This window comes from Cryptomeria japonica, chromosome 10 (assembly GCF_030272615.1).
Source record: "Cryptomeria japonica chromosome 10, Sugi_1.0, whole genome shotgun sequence".
Lineage (NCBI taxonomy): Eukaryota > Viridiplantae > Streptophyta > Pinopsida > Cupressales > Cupressaceae > Cryptomeria > Cryptomeria japonica.
The window spans coordinates 788510525-788516517 of record NC_081414.1 but is presented as its reverse complement, the minus strand read 5'-3'; positions in this window follow the sequence as shown (position 1 = coordinate 788516517).

The window sequence follows — 5993 nt, the reverse complement described above, 5'->3', positions numbered from 1 at the left end:
ACCTTCGCTTCTTCCATGATTTCAGAATTTCAACCACCAAAATCTCAACCAGTGATTGAACCTCGCTCTAATACCAATTGTGAAGAAAGAAATGAACCAGAAATAGCAGATAAATATAGGCAATAACAAAAGAACAAAGCAATAGATAAGAATTGACACAATGTTTATAGTGGTTCGGCTTAAATGTCTACATCCACATTAAGAGTAGGGGAATTTTTCTATTATCATAGTCTAAAAAATTACATCAGAGAACTGAGAAACTATGTATATGAGATATATATTACAAAATGATCCTTCAAATTGGAAGGCCAAGAGTTTACTAGTGAAACTGTCAGTTGGGATTCATTTCCTAACACATAGTCTAGTGTTTTTGGTTGGGGTTTCTTGTTTGCAAGCCTCCATTTATATCGGGTGTGCTACTGCATTTATATGTTTCTCATGAGACATATTTCAAGGTATAGTTCTTTTATCACCAACCCACATAGTGCAAGGTCTGTGCCCCACATATTGGGTTGACTTTTCCCCTAGGCAAGATAATTGTTTGCATCTTTTGGTAGACTATGCATTATATTGGAAATTGGTTGTTTAATTTTTGAAAAAAGCTACGTACATAAGGATATGTATTTTTTCTTCGTCACCTGAAATTTATTTATTTGGAAATACTATATAGGTACCCACTTGTGTAGGATGTTGAGTGTGGAGTGAGGAGGCCCCATGTGGGCCTTTCCACTTATATTTTTTAAAGTTTATTTTGATGAAAACTCTTCAATCAGATTTTTATAGAAAAAGAGGGGGATTTGTTTATTACAAGAAGTACATATTGCAAATTAGAGAATATTCTTTGCTTGTGAGATGTTGACATTAGCACATGTAAGATAATTTGTGTCCCTATCTTCATTTGCATTTTCAATCTAATAGGCGATTTTCAAATGAGAATATCTTATGCTCAAGACCTCCTTTTTTAATGTAGTTTTATTTTTATTTGGGGTAGAATTTTGTGCTCTTTATAGAGGTGTGAGTGATTTTCTATTTTTGTTCATGAATGTTTTAAAAAATTCACTTTTTTCATAGTTGTAGCTAACTAATCCCCAGTTTTGCAACTTTGGAGGCTTCATTCAGTCTCATACAGACTCCCTTCCAGGTGCTATTTTTTTTTAAACATGATTTTTTGTGTACTTCACATTTATGCTACTCATTTGTATTGATTGTGAATAGAATTTGTATTTTTAGGATATCATAATTTTTTGCCTATTTTGGCATATGTAATGCTCAAATCTTAGTTAGGTCTTTTGCATTAGTGATTTGAGTTTGATATAGCCTGATTGAGGTAGTTGTAAATTTTAAAATTAGAAGTCCACGAAGCCTTGTTTTGAAAGTGCTTGTTTCACATGCACTAAGTGTAAAGTGCCAAATCATCTTTTTTGGGGGGGGGGTTCTTTGATTGAGTGAATTGGGGGAGTGTCTTGTGTGATTATGTCTCTCTTTCTCTCCTTGTGCTCTTTTGATTTTCAAGTATTCTTTCTCCTAAATTTCTACTTCTAACTCCACATAATTATGCAACCTGGAAAATACATGCATGGAGTAAGCTCATTGAAAAAAAATTAACTCATTACATTGATGGAAAATTTTTAGAACTATCAAATGCTACTTTAAAAATGGATTGGCTCATTTAAAGTATTATGGATCTTAGAACATTATGGAAATATGTATCAGCTGATCATGTCTTTCATACTGATATGTGTAAAATAGTAAAGGATTCTTGGGATACACTTGCTCAATTATATGTCAAAGTTGATGAGATTAGGGGTAACAATCTTTATAATGATCTCATAAATTTGGATCCTAAGGATTTTAATACAATCCAATACTATGTAACTAAGACACATAAGCTAAGAGAACTACTCAAGGATTGTGTCATTGAGAAAAAGGATGCATAGTTGGTCTTCAACTTGTTGGGGAATCTTCTTTCTGAATATGCAACTTTTGTTTCAGTTTCCACACTCATCAGTTATAAATGAGGAGTGCTTATACTACACCATCCTTTAATTCATTCATTGAGATGTTGATGCTTCAACAATAAAATTTGAACAAAATGGGCATTCTCAAGTCATCCAAGTCACATGCTTTGGTGGACAATCATGAGAAAGGTTCCAATAAGTAGTAGAAGCAATCAAACATAAAGCCACATAAGGATAGAGCACAATCTTCCCCGCCTCAACAAAACAATTCTACATCCTGTCATAAGTGGAAATCATATAAGAAGGAGAAGCTTGTGCATATTGCAAGAAGTTAGGACATGATGAACACCATTGTTACAAGAAGGATATTGATGAATTGAAGAATATTCTTGAGAAGAATAGAATTAGTTTACCTTCTAGAATCTCTACTTTAACTTCTTCAACAAAACAAGAAAAAATGTATAAGGGAAAGAGTCACACTTTTGGAACAAGTTAGCTACAAGCTCTTTGTGCTACTACAAGTCATGATTTAGGGAGATGGCTTCTAGATTTAGGAGCTTCTCATCATATGTCATCTTTGTAGTCTATGTTATCTTCATTTGGGACTTGCAACATGCCATTAATTTTGATGGGAAATAATACACATATGAATTTATTTTGGGAAGGGATCTATTGATATTAGGGATGACACCTTCAATGATGTGTTGTATGTATCTCACTTGAGAAACAATCTTCTTTCCATCTATCAAATCACTCATGGTGTAGCAATGAAGACTGTGGAGTTCAATCCTAATTCAATTATCATTAGAGACTTGGAGAGTAAAGCTATTGAATCTCTAGTGGGGTGGTGGATCATGCATCTTGATTGTACTCCTTTTCAGACTGTTACTATTGATGAGTTTGATTCTTTTGATGATGATCACACTTCTTGTGTGGATTTAGATATGAAAGAGAAATTTGGTTACTTGAACTTGGGTCTTCTCACATGTGATCTAATTCTTGATCCTTGCATTTCATCTCCTCCTATTGATATCACATCTACTATTGCTCCTAATGATGCTTTTTTTGCTAAAATTTTGTCTTCTTAAAATTTAGTGCAATAGGATATTCATTGTCTTCTAGATATAGTTCCTTGGGATGATGACTTAAAATAAATTTCAACATTGTTTGTGGAGTCCTATATTGCAGATTTGGGAGACATCATTGATGATATTCATCTTCTTTTAGATGGGGATGATCCTTCCTCAAATTTTCCAAGGGACAACACTGACCCTCTTGTTCACTCTCTACATGATCATTCTTTAGATTTTGATGTGATTATGGATATTTATGTACAACATTTAGAGGAGGTCTCTTTATTTTAGAGGAGGCACTCGAGTCTTTGGATCATGTTCTACATTCATATCCACTAAATCTTGGATTATCTTTTTCAATAGTGTGGCCTAGTACACCTAATTTAGAGGGACCAAATTTTAACATTGACATGGGGACCTATGAGTAGCTTTCAAAGACTCCATACATTTTGAGATTTCTTCCTCCATATTCTTTTTAGGATTAGGAAGACTTCATTCATACACCTTTGGTTTTTTTCTTCCTAAGGGTAGGAATGTTCTTCAACGCTTGTGAAGCATCTTCTACATCTAGTTTAGTGTATCTACCATTTATACACATTCTATATTGAGGGGGGGCTACTTGGTCTCTCTTCTTCTTTCTAATGGGTGGACGTTTTCCTCACATGGGGTTTTGTCCTTCTCATTTTTCCTTGAGAGTTCTTTTGTGCTTTCATCTCTCTTTTGGGGGGAGGTTTTTTTCCCACTGGATTTTCTCCCTTTATCCATTTGTGAGAGATTGTATTGCATTTGTACATGGGTACCTAACATGGCCTAGTTGTCATGACCCATCTTGCATTGCTATTCTTCTTTAACCTAAGTTGCAATTAAGGGGGGTTGGTCTAATTAAGGCATTTTACCTTGGTTTATTCTTTCCTAGGTCCTAATTATACTTAAGCTTACTTAGGGAATTGCATATGAGTTGTTGGAGAATTTATTCTTTAGATGGATTTATCATGTTATTTCTATATCATATCCACTTATAGTGGATCCACTTTTCCGCCTTTGGTGGGCGATCCATATTTTGTGGTATTATCACACTATCACTTTTTCACTTTAGGTGAGATGATAGCTTTCCACTCCCTTATCATGTCATGAGATAACAACACTTGTCAATGTCTCATTCAAGCACCATAGATGAAGAAACAAGGGATTATCCTATGTACATTAGTCTAGCTTATTGCATATTTGATGAGAATACAATTTGTTCTTGTCTCTATTTTTCTTTATTGTTATTGTGTTATTCAATAATCCTCTAGATCTTGGGTTGCTATCTCAATATCTAATTCTTACAATTGGAAATTGAAATGATCTGCAACAAATTTGAACCTAGTAAATATAATATATGGTCACATGTTCAACTAGTACAAGTATGAAACTTTATTTTTTTATCTTCCTCAAGCAAAAAAGTATAGAGGATGGCATTGTGTTTTTGTTTTCTCTATGTTGGTTGGGTGAAATCCTAGTTGCACCTTCCTTTGATCTTTCTGCACTCGTTGTTAGCTGGAGAGGTGTTGCATGTGGGTTCAGGGGGCAAGGGGGTTTGTGTATGGGGTAGTGATTGCATGGATGGGGTGGGGTGGTGTGGGGGTAGCATGAAGCTACCCTAACCCATCTTTTTTCTATATCTCTTTCTTTTGTCTATGGTAGTTAGTGGGGGATTCGGGTGTGGGGATTTGCAATGTTGCGGATCCCACAAAGGGACCTTTTTTGGCTGCATGGCACGAGTAATGACTCTGATTTCAGTGACGCTCGAGGCTAGGGTATCTGAGCCACTTTATTCATTGCATGAGAAGGTGAAAGAGCCTCAAGGGGTTTCTTATTCAAGGGAGGGTTATGGACCCTTGAAGGGCTTATCTGGCATAAAGAAAATAAGTAGTTGTCTGGAGAGAAGCGATGTCCGACCTATTTTGGTTATTCAACCGAATTTAGTTATCGGGGATGTAACATATTGGATAAATCATGCCCTTATCTGCAAGTTTATGGGTCTTTGACTTTCTCTTTTAGCCCTAGAGGCTTGGGCTCATCGGATCTAGAACCTAGAGGGAGAAATGGATATTCTATTGCCAGCTAATAATTATTTTGTAGTTGTCTTCTCTTGCATGGTTGATAGAGTTAAGGATTTTGAAGGTGACCTATATTTCTTCAATCAGGTAGGGCTTTTCATGAAGCCCTGGCATGTGGGATTCAGTTCTGCTAAGGAGCTCCCATCTAGGGTTCTAGTCTAGATTTTTCTACTAAGGCTTCCATTGGAGTTCTAGAAGAATGACATCCTTAATTCAATTGCCTTGTTGCCTAGAAAAATAGTTGGTAAAACCTCTCATAGCTTAGATAGGATGGTAATATCTTATGCTCGCATTTGTGTTGAAGTTGATCTTAATAAACCTTTGCCAGATTCTATTGAGTTATGTCTTGGATCCTCCTCTTGGATCCAACCTCTTGATTATGAAACTCTTCCCTTTTGATGTCGCATTTTTCATGAGTATAGACATTTATAGAGTAAATTCCCTTGCTCTACCTCATTACTGAATGGATAAGATACCCCTCCTAAATTTAATCCTAGGACAAATAAGGGTAAGGCCCCTATGGAAAATCAGATGGTAGATAAGGAGGGTTTTATTTCTATTAAATCTAAAAATAAGGGGAGAGGGAAAAAAAGAACCCTTAATGATAGACAATATTACATGCACCTAAACAGATTTGAAGCTCTAGAGGATATCTCCTAGGAAGTTGGTGTCACCATGGAGCTGTCCTTGGGGGGCGTCCTGAGGAAGGAGAAACTACAAGAATGAGGGGAATGACAATCATGAATTGTCCATAATTGAACAATAAGATGAGATAATGGACACACATAGTAGTTTCCAGAATACAAAGGGTCTAGTACCTAGGGGGGTACTGGGAGCAAAGGATGGGGATGCTTTGGGAG